The sequence below is a fragment of the Papilio polytes genome, unplaced genomic scaffold (genome assembly GCF_000836215.1).
Source record: "Papilio polytes unplaced genomic scaffold, Ppol_1.0 DF824124.1, whole genome shotgun sequence".
In the NCBI taxonomy this organism is placed as follows: Eukaryota; Metazoa; Arthropoda; class Insecta; order Lepidoptera; family Papilionidae; genus Papilio; species Papilio polytes.
In genome coordinates, this window is record NW_013525080.1 from 344,741 (window position 1) to 370,692 (window position 25,952).

Below are 25,952 nucleotides of genomic sequence, written 5' to 3' on the forward strand. Positions count from 1 at the left end.
GGGAACCGGACATTTCTCGGGGATGAAGCTTATCCCATGTGTACTCCAGACTTTGTTTTATATCTGTGCTAAATTTCAATAAGATATGTTCAAGCGTTGCAGAATAATCGAGTAAACATTAAAATACTAAATAAATGAATGCCACGAGAACCGTAACCATTCCCGGGATAAAAAGTAGCCTATGTGTTCTTCCAGACTATGCTCTAAACCTGTGCCGAATTTCATGGAGATCCGTTCAGCCGTTAAGGCTACAAACGCTAACTAACATCCATCCATCCATCTAAACTTTCGCATTTATAATATTAGTAAGAAGTAAGATTAGTAAGATTACAATTGTTAATCACATAAAAATTGTTTTGATTTGAAATAGCCAGTACTACAGAACGGCAATTTCATACATTTATGTATGTAAATAAACATATTGGAACGGTTCCCTCACGCGTATAAAAAATTGCATGTCTACGGATAAAATAGTATCGCAGTAGTCGTAATCTAATAGATGATGCAAATTCCTTCAAAGAGAGAAGTAAGGCAGAAAACTCCCTTGTAACTTTTTGAAGTCGGTACCTCTCATATTAGGCTCAGTACTTAAACGTTATACGTTTAATTGCGCATGCCAATTGTTAAGCGTCTGACACCGAATTCAATAACAAAATTGGGCAATGTAGACAGAACAGTTACAAGACGGATATATTCTGTCTGAATAATTGAGGAAATTATTTTGTTATTTTTTTACTACTTTATTTTTAGCAATACTTTATTTTTAGGTAATAAAACATCTTGCGAAATTATAAAAAGCTCTTTTGTATAAAATAAACTAAACAAAGCTACAAAATAAACGATAAAAATTTAAATATTATTTAATAGCAGATATTGGCAATTAATATTTGCATTCATATTTGTATTTGATAATTTCATGTTTCTTTTTTACTTTTTTTTTTACTTAATAATGACAATATATGTTTCAAACAAAGTATCTACCATACCTCATATATATATTTGAAAGATCTGTAAGGCTCGTATGGAAATTGGCAATTTTGTGAACTAACGACATCGTGAAAGCAAAATGCGCTGACCAATGAGAGAGCAGGAACTGCACGGGAGAACCTCGCCGTCTTTATAACATCGAAATTAAAAACAAAAATCTAAAACATAACACAGCTTGGTTTGCTTTTCAACAGGAAGAAGTTGGAATTTTTTTGCTCACTTAACTCTTAAAACTAGCAGTTGTGGCAGTTTTTAACATTGACAGTGTGGCTGTTAATTGTTAGAGTTACCAGTAAAAAAAATGCCAACTTCTTTCGACATTCTTCCATGTCTAAAAATTAACAATAACGAGTAACTTAGCATTATTATGCTCATGGCTCTAATATCAACAAATGAAACTGCATGTCAGTATACGTGATATTTATTTGAAATTCGAAATTTTAAATATGGCGACATTCACCCGCCCAGTTGTCGCACGCTCATTGGTCGAATCATGACGCTTCCAAGACATTGTTAGTTTCCAAATATGCCAACTTCTATATGATCCATGTCGATCTATACCGTATCAGATACATAAAAGTGATACTCAGTGCGAAAATAATTTTTGATTCTCTTTTAAATTTTAATGACATATTTTAGTTATACCCACCGAGAGATTTATGCTAGTTTATGCGATTGCATCGCATGCGATCGATAAAACTGCGCATGTGCGTTTTACGTAGAGACATGCGCCCTCGTCTACATCCGCACCCCTAGATCCGCTTTGTAAAATCCTCGCTAAATATGAACTTAGTTCTTTGTTCACAGTGTGCCAAAATCTTCGCATTCTTTCGTGTCTGGGACTTAGCAGCCACGCAACCGACATTGGTAAGTTTATTTCATAAATTTAATTTTAAAGCATCGCGCATCCATTTTTTTTAATTTCTTGCACAACAAATTGTATAGCTGAAAATAAATAATGTATTATTTTTAATTTTCTATAAATGTGGAAATATTTCAAGGGGGCTATTTTTCGGGTATTTTATTTTTGACGTTAATTTTCAGTTTTTCTGCGTATATTTAATTTATTGAATTAATTTATTGTGTATTATGTAATATTGCACGAAAGTCGAGCCAAGCGCGAACTGTATTTTTAAATTGTTTCTTTTTTGTTATAATATTTTTTATCATATGCCATAAAATATGTTCTTATTTTATTAATAATGTTGCATAATATTTTCAACAAGCATAATTAAATTCATCAACGACCTTGCGTTGTCTGAAGCGGTACTTAAAATAACATGTTTTTTTTGATAAAACTAGTCAATATTATATATGAAGAATGCAGTCTCCAAAATTGTTATTAAAATGCATAATATTTTTTAATAATTTTCATATTAATGTTAATTATGTAAAATGTATGCGGAGGTAAATTTGTGGATGTGCAGGATGGATGCGCGAAGCTTTTGTATAAATTAGTATTACACTATTGGCCAAAATTATTTGTCGTGGCATGCTGTTGTAATAGCTATTAATTTCTTTTGAATGGGGACTTTTTTGTATGGCTTTATTTAATTTTTTATAATTTAGCAAAATGGGCCAAGCGCAATTATTCATTAAATGTTCGATATAGATTCAAGCAAGATTATATTTTAAATTTAAAAAGTGACATAGGGATATTTTCACTAAATTGGTGAAAATGTAAATGGGACAGAGGAAAATGTTTTATTTTTTTATCCTAAGGTAAGTTGTGTATGTTATATGTTGTATTAAATTGCTTTGAAACGCTTTAGATCATCTAACAATTATTAATTAATATTTTTCTATTACAGATGTTAACGACATCCATCGGTAATATAAGAGCGCTCGCACACCTTTGACTAAATTATTTAGTAACGCTTTGATTTTTATGAGCTTATATTGAGGTCTACACTAGTCTGTTTTTTAGTTGTGCAAATAAACAGTTGAATTGGCTGCGAAACAATCGACAATCGCACAGTTGTCCGATAGTTTAGACAAAGGTGTGCACCCGCCCTTAATATCGCCACGAAGAATAACGGAGTTAAAAAATGAACGGCTATATGAATAGTCCGAGAAATGACATTCCTTGGTTGAAATTGGACTATTATAGAAATAATAAACGTACGAAGGGCGTTTGAACAGTTTATAGTCTAATCAGGAAAATGAAAAGTTACGTCGGTTTTACATTACCAACGCGATCTTCTTCTGGTCTAATTCTCTTTGACACTATCATTGAACTATTTCATTTCATTTTAACGCTTATGGAACAGCGTCATAAAGTTCAAAGCTGTCGAGCTCGAACGCGATTATGTGCACCTCAAATAAGTTGCGCGTTGGCACCCATTGCGCTGACACTTCTAAATTGTTATGATTGTCCAGTCTAAGTGCCAGTAGTTGTAGATTTCGTCTTATTGGTCAATCTTCAATTGGATCGAACCTAATCACATTTTTTAGAAAAATTTCTTCAGTCATAGACTCTAATGGTTAACCATTTCAAAGATTGTCCCCAAAGCGTTTGCCAACCAACCTTTTTTGATGTTATGCGAAGTTTAGGTGCTAAACATTTGTTACTGAGTTTCTAATGACTGACAGTCGATTTCAATTGACCATTTGATGACCATTTCCAAAAATTGTCACTACTTTGCGAGGATATAGGATCGCGTTAATAATCTTAACTAATGCAAATAAACAAATAATTCTTTAGTACTACGTTACTCTTGAATAAGTTCTAAAATAATTGTAGTGGTATAAATACTGAACGTTCTGATCTAAAAGGCTACCAACTTTTCAAACGCCCCAATGTTAATGTCTTTTATTTCACAAATACCAATCTTAAGGCATAAAAGGAGCAACTTTACAATATCAACAACAAGTAAAAAATTCCGAGGTACGGATTCTAATTTAAATTCTGGACTGATTTGACGGGAATTTGACGAAAAGGTAGCAGATGCACTAAGAGTATAGAGAGTATAAGAGTATATCATGAAAATATCTTAAAATATAAAACAATACAATTATAATCTCCCATTCTCTGATAATTAGAAAATCTTTATATTTGAACTTTTGAAAGACATGATCTGTTAAGCGCTTATATTCCCTCTGTCAAATCTAAGCGAGCATAAGTCATCTTTCATTCGGGCGCTTTTGTAACGCTCGGCGTTGGCGCTGTTAGAACGCTCGGAGTTAGCGCTTTTTTAACGCTCTCTCTCATACAAATGATTTAATATCATTCTTGTTATATCCGCGCAGTGCTCATTATGTAACACAGAGCGATTAAAAAACGTCGCGCTTTAAAAGTGATGCCATATAAACAGATACTTGGAAATGCATTCGATGTTATTAAACGCGCGTTACAAAAGCGCCCGTGCGAATTTTGGCTAAGTTCTAAACTCTGTTGTTTGCTCTGAATCTTTGAGTTAGTTTATGTTCATAATGACGTGATTGTTAGGTTTATATCATCTGAAAAATATGGCAGAATTGAATACAACGATGACTCTCTGCTTAGTCCGTTTCTTTTATAATCAAAGTGTTTTGGGTATAACTGCACGGAAGACTTTATTTAAACCTTTATGAATCGATAATCGTCATAATTACGGCCAAGGAATTTGACTGCAAAATGACATCATCGTCTGTCCCTGTCCTGCTAGTATAGTGCGCATGCACTATGGTGTCGTCCTCGTAATCTTTTTCGATCTACCTTCCGTTAGTTCTTAATCACGCAATTAATCTGTTCTCTAACTACCCATACTTCCCTCTACATTTGTATTTATGTTCTTTGTCACGTGCTATTCTTCCCTCTTCATAACATGTCCCAATTTTAACCTTTCTAAACACCACTCATCATATTTATATGAAATGTAATATATAAAAAAAGAAAATCCTATAAGTTTGTAATAAATGTTTTCCAGTGTACATGGGCTTTAATTTTCCGACTTAATTAAAAAATTGCAATTTCAGGGAGGACAAAATTTTGGCCAGTAGTGTACTTCGTTTAATAGAAATAAAATGTTTATAATAAGTTTATGTTAGACTTTATTTTGGTTATCAATTAGGTTTGATCTTATCACATTTGCCATTTTAGCCAAACAACCCTTAAAATATTCCTCTGTCAAGCAATACAACTGGAAACAACATTTAAAACACACAAACAAATCGTTAAAATGACTTCTATGGAAAAAAATGATATATGGACTTGTTACGGTAATGGAAACTCGCGGTTACAAAGGTAATTTTTTTTTAAATTTATACTGTCACAGCATTGCTTACTATAATTTGTTAATAATTTACTAAAATTTGTACTTATCGGTAAGACAATTGAATCTTTCTTTCCAGTATCCTCTACTCATCTACGTATTTTCTTCTCTATCACAGGGGCGGCCAATCTTCTTGAAAGTCCGTGCCATTTTTTTTAATTTATCGCAAGCCGCTATAATAATTTAGATATTTTAAAATAAATGCAGAATTTTAAATAATCCTCAGAAGAAGGGATTATTATCAACCGTCACCCCGTTCTTTCCCCACAGATGAGAATAAAAAGTTTCGTTCGTCCCACCTTTTGCGACGAGGGGACGGTTGGATTTTATATCATAACTGTTCCGTCTGTCACCTTGGTGATAGTGGGTCGGATGAACCTTTTTAGCACGAGGGGACAGAGCAAGGTGACGGTTGGGAATTATCCCGAAGTGCATTTGGCTCACGAGCCGCTTGGCGACCCCTGCTCTACCCATTGGCTAGCGCATTTATCGTTTGGGCAGTAGCGAATTTATTTCAATATAATTCTGATATTTTAATCAATGATAAAGCTTTTAACGCCTTTCGGTGTAAAGAACGCATCCAATTCATTTTCCTATTATTTCATTTGTTACATTAAAAAATGTTAAAACCTAATTATGACTATAGAATAAGCTAAGCTTAAATTTTAGTTATAAAGACAGATTTGGTAGTAATCATTTGTTTATTTAAATTTTCTATTTTACTACTATAATAAAGAGGAAAGATTTGTGTTTTAGTATGTATTTGATTCACGTAAAAACTACTGGGCCGATTTTCTAATTTCTTTCACCAGTAGAAAAGTTATATATCTGTAACATAGGCTATATTTTTTAGTTTCACGCGGAGGAAATCGCGCGCAACGGTTAATGTATAAACTCATACTTACATATATGAGATATTTGCATTGCGATTTTAAAGCTGGTATGTGATGTAACTTTACTAGTTATAATTATCATCGGTCCAAATAAATATAAATTAGATATTAAAATTGTTATGCATTACCTAATAATATAATATCTTGTGTTCACTTTTTTAATGCCAAAGGCGAGAGTATTTGACCTTCAACTGTTCATGATTTATAAATAATATAGGAATATTATTTTTCATTTGCATCTCATCCTCTTTATAACGTGGTTACTGGTTTCTTTATTTTCTATAAAAAAAATTTAAAAAAAAATTTGATCTTGTAGTCCTTACTTTTGCTATTGAGTGTACTGCTGTATGCGATTACTTATCGATCGACTGAACTCTTCTATTGCTGTAGCGAATACGCTTTATTCCTAACAGGAAGCGGGTTATTAAATATTTTATCTGGTGCAGAAATTGCTCTGAGGCTTATTTTCTTTCATCATGCCTATTCTTCCTTTCTTTTCTTCATTTTCTTAGACTCTCTTTAATTACCTTTTTTAGTATATTTGTGATGTTTGTGACAGTATAAAGTAATTATTATGAAAATCTAAATAGAAAGCTTTTTTTTTAAGTAAAGAGGAATATCTGGTTTCACCCAAAAGAATAATAAATTTATTATTAAGCTAGCGTGAACTATTTGTTCTCACTTAATCACTAACTTAAAGCAAATTCTCGTACAAGGAACAAAGGAATAAAAAAAACGTATTTACAATGTAAAAGGCAGTTGATGACATTTTCTTTAAAAGAAAAACTGTCAAAAAATACTTATACTCTATTATAATATTCACATAATCAATTCCTTTGTTCTCGAATGGTCCATCAAGTTAGGTCATCATTTGTCTTTCGGGTAACTTGCGCATGTGCAAAAGGCTAATCGATACGCTTTAAAGCTCGTTGTCCAACTTTTACCGTCTCCATTCGCATTTATGCCAACTTTTACCGTCTCTGGTTTTGCGCGTTACGAAAGTCCGCAGTTCCCCTCCCCCCTCCTCATGGCAACGCCCATACTTCGAGATGAATCTCTAACTGCATTGCGCATGTGCATCCTACGGAATCAATCAATATCTCGTCGAACAAAGGAACTGAGCTGTAAGGAGTGGTAGACACCCCGCTGCTGCCCCCCTGTTGGCAACGCCCATGCTTCGAGATGAATCTCTAAATGCAATGCGCATGTGCAATCTGCGGATTCTATTAGTATCTCTTTGGACAAAGGAAATAAGCAGAAAGGGGTGGTAGGCACCCGCTGTTGCCCCCCTGTTGGCAACGCCCATGCTTCTAGATGAATCTCTAACTGCATTGCGCATGTGCATCCTACGGAATCAATCAATATCTCGTCGAACAAAGGAACTGAGCTGTAAGGAGTGGTAGACACCCCGCTGCTGCCCCCCTGTTGGCAACGCCCATGCTTCGAGATGAATCTCTAAATGCAATGCGCATGTGCAATCTGCGGATTCTATTAGTATCTCTTTGGACAAAGGAAATAAGTAGTAAGGGGTGGTAGGCACCCGCTGTCGCCCCCCTGTTGGCAACGCCCATGCTTCTATTCGAATCTATAACTGCAATGCGCATATGCAAACTGCCAATCGATACAGCGTTGAGACAAAGAGCTAAATTCAGAGCGATTCTAGTTTTAAAATAATTGAATTTATTTACCCCCTAAGATTAATAGCGAGAAAATATATAGTCTAAAGCCTGTCGTAAGTGTAGGGCTTTATATTAAAGAAAGAATAATTAAAAATGATTGCTGAATTCATACAGCGCGAAGTAGTGTGTGTTTACGCTTTATTATATTAGTATAGATTGACAGATATAAGTTCTCGTTCAAACATTGATATCATCATTTTCGTTTGCTACAGGACCCTTGATTTTTTTTGATGGTCTTAGATATTTGTAGGGATTTATTATTTTGTTAAAAAGACAACCGTCATAGTCCGCATCACGAATAAAACTCTGTTTAAAATATTATCTTACAATATCTTACTAATATTATAAACCATCACCATCATGTCCCCTGCCTTATCCTTCTCCAGTATGGTCGGCGCACCGGGTTTTCGTCCTTCAAATAACTCTATAACCCGTCATCTCAGTCGATGATGATGATGATGATGATGATTATAAATGCGAAAGTTTAGATGGCTGGATGGATGTTTGTTAGAATTTGTGGCCTAAGCGTCTGAACAGATCTCGATGAAATTTGACATAGACGTAGAGGGTAGTCTGGAAGAACACATAGGTTACTCACTTTTGTTTTTATTTAATTCCACGCGGACGGATTCGCTGGTGAAAGTTACTAACAATATCATAAATGCGAAAGTTTAGATGTATGGATGGATGTTTGTTAGAATTTGTAGCCTAAACGTCTAAAAAATCTCGATGAAGTTTGGCATAGACGTGAGGGTAGACTGGAAGAACACATATGCTCACTTCTGTTTATTTTTTAAATTCCACGCCGATTAAGTCGCCCTTGAAAACTAGTTATAATAGAGTATAAAGCAAACTGCTATGTAACTTTGTAACTTTTTTACACTGAGGCAAGCGCCCTGGTCGGATTTTTGCCAGATTATAGTTCATTATCATCATCACCAGCTCACTATGTGGCTCCATTGAGGGGCTCGGAGCCTAACCCAAGGGTGGTTAAAGCACGGTTATTGAAACATTATCCATAGGTGATTTATGGTTTCCGATAACCAAATTTACTCGAAGTTTATGGTGAAACATTGTGGCATTGACCATGCGGTTCACGCTGAGCTTGCAGCCCATTGTTATACTTTTTTCTGTTAAATAACTTTAAATAAATTTTAAAGTTTAAACTTTAAATAAATTTTCACTGAATGTAAATGTATGTATGTATATGATGACAATAAAGACATATAACTACCATTACGTCGTAACATTATAAACAGGGTTTTAGAAATATAAAATCTGCGACGCCAATAAAAGTCTGTTTAATTGCTATAATTATAATATTATTCAAATTACTAAGTAACTGTAAATATTTTCTTTGCATCAACACAAAGTATTAGCAGAGTTGCACTTCCAATATTGTTACAATATAAATATATGTAGCTACACTGCTACGTATCCTAGTAACCATTTCCTTTGTTCTTATCAGCACGTAGTTGAATCTTGCCAGTTTTGGACTGCCTTCGCGGTTCATAGCTGAGAGCTGTCCAAATTTTACCGTCTTCAGGATCTTTTTGATCATGCGCAATACGAGCGTGAACAAACACTAAAATGGCCGCTGGCGTTACCAAGGGGTAGCAAGGGGTGATAGGGGGTGGCAGCATCCCCCCTATCGTTATTGATTAACTCATCTTACGTCCCCACTGTTATACTTCATGTGTTTTGTTTGTTTATTAGTCTGGTAATTGTAATATGTACCTATAGATATAGTTTTGTAAAAAAAATGTACAATTTGGCAATTTTTGAAAACCTAATACATACACTGCGTATTGAGGTTACAAATAAATTCTAATATTTTTTCTCTATTAATGAAATGGTATTTTTTTTTAATAAAAAAAGGTTGTTAACATTTTTCTTTGTTGGAATCAATGTTATTTTTGTTTGAAAAATAAAAGATTTCTAAATGCATCATTTTCCTGTGAACATAATTGTGCTTTTGTTGAAAAGTGGTTATTATAGTTTGTATAAATAAGGATGATTAGTTTGACAATTTAGTAGGGAAGGGTTGTGTAAAATAAGGTATTAATATCTTCGGTTTTCATAGTATGGATCAAAGTAAAAAACACTGTGTTTTTCATTCTGTTGTTCAAAGTCAAATGAATAATGAAAAATATAGAACATGTATAAAAAATTAGAATTAATAGATGTTTATTACTTACAAGGCCTCGCATAATGGGGATGTTTCCTAATGTTACAAATCCAAATAAAGTTATGTTTAATATTTTAAAGACAGCATTTTATAACCTATAATACCATTTAGAGACCTTAAATGTTTGTCTCAAATTAAATATAAATTAAAAACGCTGCAATATTTTTTACCCTCCATTACTCGATCTCAAACACCAATGACGTCACTTTCTTGCATATAACAGGGCAGTGTGACCAACTTCAGTTAATGTCAGTGCATTTTGTAGTTATATTTTTTTCTAAATGATTGTAATAATAGAATTTGCATGTTTTATATTATGAGGACTCCATTATTGAGTGTTTTTATAATTACGACATAAGTTATGAGCAAAACATTTTATGAATATTACAAAAGAAAAATATATCAAAATTCATAAGAGTAGCTTATAGTACAATTTAATTTATACCTGGTCACACTGGTGTAGGACGCAGTCACTGTTTACACACAAACATAATCTTCCACGAGAAGCAACAAGTGTAATTAATACGTTAAAAGTATCACCTTCTGTTCATTTTGGTTTTTTTCATTTTTATCTCCATTACTAAAAACAACTTTAGACAACAAAGATTTACGAGTATTATCAATCAATGGTTCTTTCAAATTGACAGTGACAGGCCGTGACGCGAGGTTCGTATGCAAAGAAGTGACGTCATGGGACGTTTTGGGGGGAAATGAAAGAGTTGTTTTTATTTACGTGTTTTTTTATTGAAATAATGAGTATTATATTTTATACTATTTTTTTTCGTGTTCATACATGGTTTATCTACAAAATAAAGGCTATTCCAAAAATTAGGAAACATCCCCATTTAAGTAGAAATCGTTAATGCGCTTATGTTCGTTACTATGGTACCCGTCTATTAAGTACGGCATCTACCTTCATATAAATTTTAATTGATACTAGCTGTTCCCGTGCGACTTCATCCGCATAAAATTATGAAAATTTATTTCATTGTTTACATGTGTCAAATTATGAATTGCAAATGTTAAAATGACATGACGATGACAAACCATGGCAACCTTGATTCCTTGATGTTGACAGCAGGTCTTTTTCCCACATTGGGGTTTTTATCCAAAATATTTATGGCGTGAAAATATTATATATAGCCTAAAGCGTGACGTGAGTGTAGAACTTTTTATTAAAATAAGAATTATTCAAAAATATGCTGCAATTGCTGACATCTTAGGCAACAAAGAAGTGTATGTTTACGCTTTATTATAATAGTATAGATAGTACATCCCTATTGTTATTGATGGATATATAATTTTACGTCTCCACTGTTATTACACTTGTTGTGTTTTCTTTGTTTCTCATACTGGTATTAATAAAATTGTATTTTTCTAATTAAAAGAAAAACAATGTCACTTACATTGTTTATGTTTGATTTTTCTTTACTTTTGTTAAACTACCGCTTGCCTACGATCCCACCTGAAGAAAGTGATGATGCAGTGAAAAGATGGTACGCGCTAGTTTAATAGGTAGCTGTTTACTTTTGAAGGCCCCCACGTCATATTTGGACGGAAACTGATTGAATAAATGTTATCAATTGAAGGAATTATTTTTGTTTGAAAAACAAAAGTTTTCTAAGCATTCCTTTATGTTGGTAGATCAAGTGATAGTGCCTCTACTATTCGTGCAAGTTCCCTTAAAATCCGACTGTCTTCAAATGTGTAAAAATGTACATAATCATGCGTCTGGATAATTTTAATTTTTTGTTGATCTTAGATATTTGTAGGAATTTCTTATTTGTTGAAACTTGAAAGACAGGAACAATGAAACCCTGTTTAAATATTGATTCAATATACGAGTAAACTACATTGCTAAGATGTGCAATATAATATACATATCCTTTGTTCACATAAACACAGTTGCATCAGATAGCCAGTTTCAGCCCGTCTTTTACATATACTCGTACCTGAGGGCAATCGAAACTTTTCTCCGGTACGCCGATCATGCGCAGTGCGAACATTAAAGTAGTTGCCAGGGGGTGCCAAGGAGTGGCAGGGTGTGGCAGGGCAGGGCAGGTGGCTGCCCCCCCCCGTCGCTATTGGTTGCCATGATTACGTATAATTTTTCGTTTCCACTGTTGTTATACTTGTCCTTTTAAAAGGAATTAGAAGGAAAAATGTTCTTGTATAGATGTTACTACAATGAGAACTCAGCTGATACATGTCACTTCCTTAAAGTTAGGAGTGACTTTTGTGAACCACCCTAGCCCAGTGCGGATTAGTTTACACATCATGGTTGAATACTCCTAAGATGTGTAGCTTGTATGTAAGAAGTTGAACACCGTAAAAACGTTAGATATATGGACCGTTTATTTTGAAAGTGGTGTAAGTCCAGTTTTTTTTAAAATATCCTGAGACGACGTATTTAATGCTTAATTTCAAGTAATTCTTTTTATGTATACTTACTTACTGCGTTGGCGCAGCGACCTAAAGTTGGTCTTGGCCTCCGACACGAGAGAGCGTTAGCAGATGTAAAATTAGTCCATGTTTAATTTTTTTTAAAATCCCATCTATACTATTATAATAAAGCGTAAACACACACCTCTTTGTTCCCTAAGATGTCAGCAATCACAGCATACTTTTGAATAGTTCTTTTTTAAATAAAAAGCCCTACCCTTACGTCACGCTTTAGGCTATATATTTTCACGCCTTTAAACTTAGCGGGTAAATATTTTGGATAAAAATCCTAATGTGGGAAAGAGACCATAAGTTGCTGCCAACATCAAGGAAGCAATTGTCATTAGTGCATTTGAATTTTGACATTTGACATTTGACAGACGTAAACAATAAAATAAAGTTATTATAATTTCATGCGGATGAAAACGCATGGGAACAGCTAGTTTTTTACACAACTTACAATTCGTCTGTAAGTCTTAACTTAGGGTAGGCTCCGACCTCTCATGGGGGACGTACAGCTGATGTTGAGATGTCATTGATTTCGTATTCTTCCCCTGAGTTTAATATCAGTCAAGTTTTTCGGTTTTTATGAACAAATAGTGCTTTTTTACCGTTCCTTTGTTCTCGTGTACTCTATCAGGTCGGGATATATTTAGCAGACGGCTGCAAAGCGCATGTGCAATATTGGGGGTAATCAATACAGCTGCGCGTTGCCCGGGCACCCTCGCCCTAAACCAGACTTTCTGAACATCCTTTGTTACATAAATTTCTCTTCACAAGTACAGTCGACCTTTCTTTTCTACCAATTTGGCTAAAATGTCAATTTCAAAGACCAATAATGTTAACTGGCCTGCTGATAATATCATAAGTCAAACGTAATTAAGATAGTTCGGAAAACTGGTTAACTTGTATATATGTTGGTTGAGGTTTCTTAAAACTGCGCCATAAACTATCATGCTTCTTCTTCTTCTTCGTCTCCGTCGCTTGAGTCTTTACAGACTCGTGGTTATCACGTATCAGGTATCAGTGACCCGCTTCATAAGCCGCCCGCCATATACTATCATATTTCATACTAATATTATAAATGCGAAAGTTTAGATGAATGGATGTTAGAGATTGTAGCCCAAACATATAGATATAGTGGATACTCTGGAAGAACACATAGGCTACTCGTATTTGTTTTTTAATTCCACGCGGATGGAGTCGCAAGAAAAGCTAGTTTTTTATAAATCATCAATGAAGGCTGCAGAATTTAAAATTATAAATTTCTTACACACACATCCTGGAAGACTGCTAAATTTGAAAAACAATGCCCTGGCGCCCTTGTACGATAATGACAGGCCGATTACTTACGAAAAATACCTTCTTACTAATCTTACTTCTTACTTCTTACTATCTTACTAATATTATAAATGCGAAAGTTTAGATGGATGGATGGACGGATGGATGGATGGATGGATGGATGTTTGTTAGTGTTTGTAGCCTAAACGGCTGAACGGATCTCTATGAAATTTGGCACAGGTTTAGAGCATAGTCTGGAAGAACACATAGGCTACTATTTATCCCGGGAATAGTTACGATTCCCGTGGGATTCATTAATTTAGTTTTTTATTGTTTACTCGATCATTCTGCAACGGATCAACATATCTTATTGAAATTTGGCACAGATATAAAACAAAGTCTGGAGTACACATGAGATAAGCTTCATCCCAGAGAAATGTTCGGTTCACGAGGGATACGTAACTTTTTTAATTTATGTAGTTTGTATGTTTTCTAATACTACGCGGACGAAGTCGCGGGCAACAGCTCGTATACATATAATGGATAAATATAATGGATACTCTGGAAGAACACATAGGCTACTCGTATTTGTTTTTTAATTCCACGCGGATGGAGTCGCAGAAAAGCTAGTTTTTTATAAAACATCAATGAAGGTTGCAGAATTTAAAAGTATAAATTTCTTACCCACGTGTCCTGGAAGACTGCTATATTTGAAAAAATTGCCCTGGCGCCCTTGTAATGACACGCTGATTACTTATGAAATATATAAAGACATAAAGCAGTTACTATATACCTCCGGTGCAACATGCATATTTAGATATACAGCCATATGCAGAGTATAAGTATATACTATAAGTATCGTGTAATTTTTACAATTTAATTAGTGTAGAATTTTTATGTCTTGTCTAAGTATTTGTAACATAGTGAAAAAAAAACAAAATCGACTTCCAAACAATATACAGTCAAAGCAACGAAATAATTCCTTGACTGCTGACTGCAGACTTTTAACAAACCTTCATCTATCCACCTGAACTTTGGCATTTATAAAATTAAAAGGATATTAGTAAGAAGTAGGATTAGTAAGATTTAAATATATAGCGTCAACTATTGTGTTTAAAAAAAATAAATTAAACAAACTGTAATTTTATATGTAACACCTTTATCATAGTCTGCAACGTCAATGAAACGCTACTTAAAACATCGCTGTAATATAAATTTAGTACTATGATTTCGAACAAAGTCGCGGGCAACAGCTAGTTATAATATAAATCATAGTACTAAGTATCTTAGCAAGCAATTCCTTTGTTCTCGACAGTACGTAGTTGCATCGGCCAGTTTCGGTCCGACTTCAGGATTTTTAGCTCAGACCATGCCAAATTTTACCGTCTTCAGTATCAAGCGTTTCGCGAACATCGATCGAGAACCAAAATAGACATCGGCTGCGTCAGGGAGTGGCAGGTGGAGGCAGGTGCCCTCCTCCCTCCCTGTAGAATCGAAAGCCTTACTTATTATAATATACTGATATTGTAAATGCGTTTAGATGGATGAATGTTAGAGTTTGCTGTCTAAACTGAACGGATCTTGATGAAATTTGATAAATGTAGATGTAAAGGATAGTGTACATAGGCTATTTTGATCTTACAAATAAGTACGGTTGCCGAGGGATATATAATTTTTTTTCATGTTTACTCGTTAATTCTGCAATGGTTTGATACATCTTTTTGTAATTTGGCACATATATCACAGAAAGTCTGAATTAATACTTGCGATATGATTTATCACCCAAAAAGTCGCGTTCCTGAGCGATACGTAGTTTTTTCAGAACGGCTGAAATACCATACACATGCCGTAATTATGTCGAGATGTGTCAGGGTTAAATCGTAGCCCCTTCCCTCCATTTACATACCCGTAGCTCTCACTAAATGAAATATCGTGCTTGCTACTTGTATGCCAGTCAGCGTGTAAGTGCCGGCTAATAGAATGTGTATTCTCGCCCTAAGGTCATAAGTCTTAAATTAGGGTGGGCTCCGACACCTCAGCGGAGACGCATAAGCGGATGTTGAGGTGTAATTGAATTCGTATTCTTATTCTATGTTTATATCAGTCAGATTTTTCGGGTTTTTTTTAACAAATTGTGCTCTTATAAGATTCCTTTGTTCTCGTATATCTGGCCGGGATATATTTAGCAGACGGCTGCAAGGCGCATGTGCAATATTGGGGGTAATCAATAAAGCTGCAGGTTGTGCGGGCACCCGCGACCTAAAATGTACTCTCTGATCATCCTTTGTTAAAAAAATTACGCGTTAAAAGTACAGTCGACGTTTATTTTCTATTGGCTAAAATGTCAATTTTGTAGACCAATAATGTTAACTGACCCGCTGAACATAAGTCAAACGTAATTATGTAATTATGAAAATTCACTAGCGCCCCTTGTAATCAATCTATTTATACCTATACCTATATATCTATACTTCTCGTATACTTCTTTAGTAAACACATACTACTTAGTTACGTAGGATGCCAGCAATAACAGTATATTTTTTTTAATCAAAAGCCCTAACATGACTAACGCTAATTATTTTCAAGCTATTTAATTTAGGGGTTAATAAATTCTATACAATTGTCACGCGGAAAGGTACTAGGAAGCTAATTTGCCATGGTAACGGTAATTGTTACTTAAGTCCAAAGGCTTCCTTGACATTTAGACGTTTAGAAAACATTTGCAAAATAAAGTTTCACAGGACACAGTAAAATAAATTCAATGTGGATGTAGCACGAGAACACTTAGTTGATTAATAAATTCATCATCATCATCATCACCTTATCCAACTCCCGAAGGGTCGACGCAACAGGTTATTGTCCTCCACATAACTATCGTACGTCATCTGTCATCAAATTAGAACCAAAAAATTTTTGTTCATTACCGTATAAGATTCAAAATTTAATTGAAATGTCAGTTGTACTTAAAGTTATTTAAAAAAAATTAAATCTAGCTTGCCTAAGTGCCAACTAATATTCTGAATTAGACATTGCTATGGCTAAAATCTAGAAAATAATCTAAGCGTGCAAATTCTCGCTTAAATACCTTATCGTATCTAGGTCGTCAAACTTGTAAAACTAGTTCGTTTAGAAATTGGCTTTGTATCGACTATCCCTTTTTCTTTTTGCTATTCTTGCTTCATAAGGTCCATATTATTTAGAAACTTTTTAGACTACAGACTTTTTAATGATCCATAGTTTGATTGGTTAGGGTTGTCAAGTCAGTCATCAAAAACAAAACCGGAGTAATCTTTTTTTTATATTACAAACGAGCATGTGGCCACCTGAATCCGCTGAAATGGCGAATCGACCGCATATGCGTCGCCTATTTAGGAGAAGCACATAAAGAGTATATTTCCCCTTCCTCCTCGGTCAAATCTACTTTTCCTTCCCATCCTTCCCTCGTAAGTCAAGGATGGGAAGGGAAAAGGTAATAATAATCCGGTAATAATAACGAAGTAACGGCTCGTGCCGAGGCTCTTTAGGGAGACCTCGAGCTTTGTTACTCATAAAAGAGGTTTAGGCTAAGCGCTATCTGCGCTCGGCCACCTCAAGCCCGGTGAATCTGTAAATGCCTCTTCAAGGCAAACAGTGGCCATTCAGTCACAAAGAAGGGACTACAATTAGACCTACGGCACTAATTAGACGAAACACAGATTTGCTTCAACTTTACACCTTTCTTAAGTGGTCGTGGTATTTCCCCGGGCAAGCCGGCATATTAATTACGAAGATGTTAAAGCGGACTTTACCACTGTAAATGTGCATACCATAAATGTTTATACTGTCCATGTCTCCAACTAACATATCGACTGACATACAAGAAGCAATTATCACGTTACTTGCAGAAAATGACAATATCATGGGTTGTTAGTTTCATTTTAAAATTACAGCCTTAAGGTCGTATATTAACTCTTTCAGCAACAATCTCAATCATGTTGGTTGGGTATTTCCGCTAATTTAGCCTTTATATGACTTGCAACCAGTTGCATTTTACGTTTAATAGTATTATAGTTTGTCTAAATAAGATAGATTAGTTTGACAATTTAGTAGGGATGGATTGTGTAATCACGCATGAATATATTCGATATTTTTCTGTTAGAAGTTGTAATCGATAGATTTATAGTTATAACTTATTAATAAAAAAACACTGTTTTCCCAAATTAATAATGATCTGCAGAACCATTACAAATAATGAGATTAAATAAATATTTATTACTATTTCAGCCGTACGTAATCGAATTGGATGTTGGTATTTTACACTATAATCAATAATAGAATTGTTCTGTAAATGAGTTAATAAGAACGTAATATTTTTAGTTAAGTTCGATAAATTTTATTTTAACCGAATATCGATAGTTCATAATTGTTCGCTGCGTGTTTGTTTCGTCACTACGATACCTGTCTATTAAGTACGGCATTTGTCTTCATACAAATTTAATTTGATACTTCATATGCGTCATTTATCAAACAAATCTATCTTATTTAGACAAAACTATAGTTTGTACAGTTAAGGTATCATTTATTTCACTACCATAATCTACAAGGTATCTTTCCTCAACTTTATTGAATGTAAAATTTGTGGACAGATGGCGTTAGCTGTCATATATTGTAGTTTCTCTAGCAACAATGGTTAGTTCACTGTGGTGTTGATAGATGGCGTTACGACTAGGAAACAAAATGCTCTTATTTGTCTTTTTTTTAATACAAGGAGAATACTTATCAATATGTTGTCTTTGAAATTTAAATCCCACAAGGTTTTGAACTATTTATGTACTTCTAAATAAATTTTGGGTCTGAAGGCATTTTGGCCTTCATCAATCTTACTAATTACTAATATTAAAAAAGGCGAAAATTTATATGGATGAATAGATGTTTGTTAGAGTTTGTAGCTTAAACGGCTTAACGGATTTCGATTAAATTTGGCATAAATTTAGAGGATAGTCTGGAAGAACACATAAGCTATTCACTTTTGTTTTTTTTTCAATTCCACGCAGACGGAGTCGCGTGTGAAAGTATTCGCTAGTATTTTATAATTATTCCATCCCCAATCGTGCGATTTTTGTGGAACTTTTACCTCGCACAGTCGCGTTGTGGAATAGTCTTTCCTCGGCGGTATTTCCAAGTAAAGTACGACGTCCTTCAAGAAGCGACCCTACCATATCCTCAAAGGCCGGCAACTCATCTGTAATTCCTCTGGTGTTGCGGATGTCCATGGGCGTTGTCCACCTTGGTGTTCCTGCCGGTTTACTCTCTTTTCTTACTTTTAAAAATTGTATATTTTACATTTTTAATTCTAAGAAGTGCCACTGTCACCATTAAAACTTTGAAAGGAGGAAAAAATTTGGGAATCTGTGGTGTAGATAAACAAGTTAATTAGTAACTTGGTGTGATTTATTTACCTATTTGAATCCAACAAAACAAGCACTCGTAGTGCTTACTTAAACGTCACTTAAATTTTTTTATACCATACTTATAACAGGAGCAGGGATGTCGAAAGCAGAATCAGCCAAAGAAAACAGCAACAAACAAGGCGGGCAAAAAAGTCGTTTATTGGTTTTCCATACCAATGGGAAAAAAATATTAAAAAAACCAAACACCGGATAACCGTCATAATACAATACAGCAAGCGGCTATCTGCTAAATTAGGCCATCACTCACTACCGCAAGCAACCTAATTCAGCTACACTACTCGTGCGATCCTGAATAAAATTAGTCACAAGACAGCAAGCTAATATACTCAAAATCGCGTCGTAGGACCTAACTCGAGAAGACAGTATTTTTAACAATATTTGTTATCTTTTGATCTTCTTGGGTAAAGTCTTCTAATTTGCATAATGTACATAAACGACTTAACCTAAGGCACATGCAATACAACATCGCGTTTTAGAATACAGGTGGCGCCATCTATTTTTGTACTTAAAAACTACTGATCTCTAGTGAATGTTTGTTACAATACTATATAGCTTTTATTGCCGAATTTCATGCAGTTCCGTTCAGCCGTTTAGGCTACAAACTCTAACAAACATCTATCCATCTTTCCATCCATCGAAACTTTCGCATTTATAATATTAATATGAAGTATGATAAGTTATGTAATGACGTAATAAGTAAAAGGTTACAAGTAGTTTTTTTACGCTTCAAGCATTTAAATAAAATACAAAAAAACTGTTGTATTTTTAATTATGTTTTTATAAATTGATTTTAAACTCATAGTAAAAATAACGATACGATTCAAAATAATTTCTATATTTAAAAATTACGTCTATAAAGACCTTTAATTTTGTTGTTATTAAGTGCATGAACTGGTTTAATATATTTACGTAAGACATGATGAAGGTTTTTTAAAATCAAAGTCTCTTTATTTCTATTTTAAAACTTCTATATTTATTATCTGAATATTCTCTGTCGAACAAAAACATCTACTCCTTTCTATGGGAAAGAAAAAAAAATCATGGAGATTAGGAGAGGCATTTGCCCCTCTCTACCCAAATGTACTAATAAGTATTAAGAGTATCTGTCTCGCCCGTCCAGACGTAGCTTAAATTATAGACGGGCAACGCCCGTGATCAAAATGTTTTTGGACGAGTATGCTAGCATTACTTAGTGCTAACAAAGGCGGCCCGGTCCATCGCTGTATTGATTCCCCCTGCAGTTGCACATGCGCTTTATTAAGGGACGCTAACTAAATGATAGCTTATACCTATGTATTTTATCACCCCATCTGCGTACATCCCCTGCAATTGCACATGCGCCTTGCATCCGACCTCTCGGCGTCCTAGATTGATACGAGAACAAAGGAAATGCGCAATAATAAAAATGTTTAGATGATTGGTGTGTTTTTTCTATAGTAACATTAAAATGTCATTTGTTCGATTAGTCTAATATCCGAATTTTAAAACGAATCTTAAACAATTATTTTCGTACGCGCCTTCGAATTTAGTTTAAGGCGTGGCACGGGCGTGGCCGTCATTTAAGTTGCTGTTACTTGATTAATTATCGTTTGAGTATTCGGCCGTAACATTACCTTCTCAATTTTATTCACTTAACTTAGAACTATTTAATCCTTTTGTTTCTTTACGTAATTGAAATATCTGCCTTTACTTTCTGCGTATATTGACAAAGCTGTGACGCAGATGTCAGACATGCTCGTCCATAATCAAAAAGATCTTAATGCAAAATAGATGTATTGTAAAATATTTCTTTACATTTTTTTCTTTTATAAGTCTATTTTGGCTTTTTAAATATGAATACATTTTAAATTTTAAGTACGTAATTTAAATAAAAGAAGCGCCTGATAAAAAAAACATAGCGCGTGGCATATATGTGATAGATATCTTTACTATAACAATAGGCGCCGACCAAAATATCACAATAACTCGATCGTAGCCGAAATCAAGATTGCATGTAAATTTACAAGCATTTGGCAATTGTATTGCTATATTTTACTCGAACAAAATTCCTTTGTTAAAGTAAATCTGTTGTGCTAAAGTTTATGATCTTGATAACATTTACATGTGGATTTTAAAATGAACTCTTTTATTACATAGACCACTTAGTCATTCTAGACTTCATAATTATTACCTTACCATCTATATTTTATTACAAAAATATATATAGTATATCACCAGCTGGGGATATCTGTGCCTCAAGCAACCAGGTGGGTGCAGAGAAAGAAACCCCAGCACAAAGCGCGCGGTTTTTAAAATAACTGCCTTTTGTTTCGTGGCAATCCGACTGATGAGAGAGTTTCTTAATAAGTTAATATCTATTCTCGATTAATCAACCAATACAATTATCGAAATAATGTTGGTCGATTTAATATTCTTGTATTAACTGATACAGTTGTATATTTTATTTTCATTTTAAACTAGCTTTCGCCCGCGATTACGTCAGCGTGGAATTAAAAAAAAAAACAATGTTGAGTATGTTCTTTCAGACTATCCTCTACGTCTATGCCAAATTTTATCGAAATCCGTTCAGCCGTTTAGGCTAAAAACTTTAACAAACATCCATCCATCCATCTGAACTTTCGCATTTATAATTTTAGTATGCTTAGTATGATGGAATACAAAACTTAGAAAATTGATTTGATTGTATCTAGAAAAATTAAAGCTTGAAAACAACTGAAATCATTTTAAACTTCTCCCAGTACGCCGCCCTCCAATACAATAATTCTTATTATGTTTATTTCGAACATGCGCGAGAGTGGCTTTCTGTTGATTCTATTAGAGAATATGAAGAAATCGACAAAGAAAATAATATGCTAAGGACGCTAATAAGCTAACATAATTTACTTACTTACGCCCAGCAGGTTAGATATTGTTTAAATAAATAAAACAATAGAATCTATTTTTTTGGCGAAAACTTTCATATCCTTAGAAGAAACTAGTTACAATCATCACAGTATAGGGCACTCTTTATTTTCCGTCCCTTTTCCCTTTGAAGGGTTGGATAGTGTGAAGGAGGATATGCTTAAGGAAGTAAACTCCGATATGACGACTGATAGATGTGTACGGAAGAGCAGCTCATACTTTGTCGACCATCCGCAGTGAAAACCAGCCCAGATTTATGATGATATCCAACTCTAAATACATTTTAATCGCTTTACGTATTGAAAGGTACCAAATCACGGGATGATTCCCAGGAAATGAGATCGGGTCAATCGATACAATCGCGCATGTGCGTTGTCATTTGTTTACTACACCAATACAGGCGGGCTCCTCAGTTGGAAGCCCAGCTCAGCCTCCCGACCATCTCTGAAGCCACCATGATTCCTGAGGCCGTTTATCGTGTCGCCATCTTGCTCCTTCTATACGTAATCAGCTTCTACGTGTGGAAGCAAATCCTCAACCATCTATTCAGATATCGCCACTAATTAGGTGAGAGTTAATCAATAGTAAATTTTTAAAGAGCGTAGTGGCGCAGTTGCAAAACTCACGCTCGGATTGGAACTAAATCTACACGTCCAGATTCAATACCAACCATGTACTAATGTGTTTTGAGTTGAATTTCATATGTACATTTCCAACGTTCTAACTGCGTATTCAACCCCAAATAAATAAGTACCAATGCTTGTAATTTTGTAGGGTAGTCGGAGATTATGGATTTCGTCGCGATTATCTTCTCTCGCGTACATTGATAGTATTATAATGCCCGTTAATACAGTATATGTTTTGTTTTGGAATCGTTTGCTAATTGAAAAAGTCATGGCGATCAACTTCAATATGAAGTAGCGTAAACGAGAAGTAGAGATGTATCGAGTAATTGTTTAACGTCAGCAAAGTAACTCGTTTTACAGTTGTGACGTCATTCAGTTCACAAATAGCTTCGACAGTGTAAATGATACAGGTTTTTCAGTAAGGACCCAACCATTTAAAGGTGGGTGCACGTTGAACTCACAGGCGGGTCGTACTAGACTAGCCGCGTCTCTTCGTATCTCCCATGTGTCAGGATTGCTCTAATTTTCCACGTATTATTGTGTATTCCATAATTTCAATTCGTATAAAAGTGACTTGTGTCCCGTTTAAAACAAAATGTTATCATAAAAACCTTCTGTAGAACAATGAATCCAATTTCTTTTAGGACGTAGTTGCCTTTGAGAAAAGAGCGTACTCCCGTCCTGCAACGTATCTGCGGTTGCGACGCTGCGGACTTCGTTAGGCATAGAATCAAATCCCAATCATACTAATGTTATAAATGCGGAAGTTTAGATCGATGGTTAGTTTGGATCACAAGTTCTTTCGGTGATATTGCTGTAGAGGATAGTGGATAGTGGATAGTGGATAGTGGATAGTCTGAACACCTAACACCTAAGTGTTCTCCCAGACTATCCTTCGCGTTAAATGAAAAAAAAAAGTGCTTAAGCTAATCACTTTTTTCATTTCACGCGGAAGTAATCGCGGGTGAAAGCTAGTGTTCTTTAAAATGGTCGTTAAAATGGTTAATATTCGATCTTTGTTACTAGGGTCTGTCTCATTGCTAGCACGGCGCTGGAGTTCTGTCTATGGATAGGATACGTAATCGATACTACGTTCTAGAAGCATTGGAGATAGTCTATGCCAGGGCTTTAGAGCCGGGGGTCGTTGGAGGGGACGCGCATGTGTAGAGCGAGGTCTTGGTGCGCGCGGCAAACAATACTCTGTCAGTCATCTCGTGTTATCGACGTGTTGCCCAATTTTTTTAAATTATTAAAATCATTTTATTATTAAACTTTTTTTTTTTTAAATTCAAACTTTTAAAATTAACATCTGTGTTACATAATGTTGTGTCGTCATTTATTTTGGTTAACAGTTTTAGGTCTGATTTGTCTCGTGTTTTCGATTTTGTGCGCGATTTTAATTGACATTCTTTATTTAATAATCACTAGGGCGTAAACAAGTGCGATTAGACATATATCTTTATAGATACAGCTAATTCCCGGGCCGCCATTACTTGAACATTGCAGCATCGATAACTCCGCGCAAGCGTGTTGCGACATAACTGCGACTTAAAGCCAGGGGCGTACTCTTTTTGAATATACCGTTGACGAAAATAATTTGAAAACATGACGCCGCGCCAGTACTTTTACTTAGCTCTGGGCATCCTGCTATTGTTGGCTATTAACATTTGTAGATTTTACATTCTACGTTATCACGAACTTACTATTGACAAAAAAGAATTTTAAGACATTTTTTTAAACTTGTGGTTCCTGAGCACTCCAAGAGCGAAGTTGTGGCGAGCTCCTGTTAGGTAAGATTTAGAAATTAAGAAATTTTTATTATTTCTTTTCCGAAGTTTGCAAAATTAGTACAATATTAACACGAATTTCAATTTATTTTCTTTAGAACAAGGAATAAAAATACTCATTAATGAAACCGTTAACAGCAAACTTTCAAAATCTCTCGATAATAGGATTGACAGAACTGCCCTTAACAATACCCGTATTTTTGTCTATTTATTTACTCTATCAATGAAGAGACTGGTACATGATTTACTTTAAAATAAGCTATATTCACTTATAATAACTTTTGTCTTTGTTTATTTTGTCTTTTGTTTTCTGTTGGTATATGACAGATTCAAAATGGCGCGTGGTCAAACTGTCATTCGATGACAGACGAGTAGGGCACCGCGCATGCGTGGAATATCGTGCACTTGCCCGATTGGTCAAATAAATTGTATTCTGCGCATGTTCGATTTACGTGTTTAGAATTGTTTTGTTGGTATAGAAACAAAGAGATTCAAATATATAGAGGAGGCATATTTCGATTCACTTGGAACATTTTTCACACAAAAATCACTAACGCTATTTATTGATAGATCATAATATAAAATTCCAATAGGTGTAAACATGATATTGAAATGTCTATATTACCATTTTTTAGCTCATTTTAAACAAAAAATGGAGCTTGTTATAACTTTGTAGAGTGTTTTATTATATGCCAATACAATGATATGAGGAGGCGTACTAAACTTGAAAACTAGTAAAGTATCTTCCAGAGAAAGTAATTGTGAAAAAAAATGTTGTACACTGTATATTTTTTAATGTCTTTGTACAACACACACTCATTATCGTGGACATGAGAAATAACATTTCGAAAATCAAAAATAGTGTAAAAGACGAGTGCAAATCTCATTTGCTATTTTTCTGTACTTGTTAAAATCGTTTTAAGATGCAGCCAAAAGATGGCGCTAGCTGTTATAGTCGATCGGGTATTTAAAATTAATTTTATGCAATTCACAGAATGTTTCGGACCAATCGCGCTAATGGGAAATAAATAGCTCGGTCGATCGATAAACCGATCGGGTCCAGCCTAAAAAACACTATTTTCATTTTGGTTGGATATTCCAAACAATATTGTTAAACAAGCGAATAGACATCCGAGCTGTTGGCTCCGACCAAAATGAAAAGAGTGTTTTTTAGATTGGGCCTTATCGGTTTATCGATCGACCGAGCTATTTATTTCCCAGTAGCGCGATTGGTACGAAACATTCAGTGAATTGCATAGAGCGCGAGCATTGCAGATTTAGTCGCGTTATAATTGGAAAATGTCTGCAATTTTTCTATTGTTCGTTCCCAGGATTATGAAATTGCATATTGCAGTATAGTATACATTTCGAGGGGCGTAGTGAGCATGCGCGAGGGTGGCGACGGCCCCATGCTTCATGCATTAGGCCACTGCAGTGGTTGTTAAACTGTAGCACGAGTTTGCCG

General features: G+C 34.8%; 1 protein-coding gene across 6 annotated transcripts in view; it reads left to right on the forward strand.

Annotated features, from left to right (window-relative positions):
* LOC106099398 (tetratricopeptide repeat protein 39B-like) overlaps window positions 1-25,952 on the forward strand; it is a 60,085-nt gene that overhangs the window by 10,402 nt on the left and 23,731 nt on the right. For 4 of the 6 annotated variants that reach the window (XM_013277935.1, XM_013277941.1, XM_013277942.1 and 1 more), the window contains exon 2: window positions 1,795-1,854. The exons of 1 other annotated variant lie outside the window; for it this stretch is intronic. The gene's annotated coding sequence lies outside the window, so the exon portion shown is untranslated. Of the gene's footprint in view, window positions 1-1,794; window positions 1,855-2,798; window positions 2,818-25,952 lie in introns of all 6 variants that reach the window. One more of the 6 variants, XM_013277936.1, reaches the window with a different exon arrangement.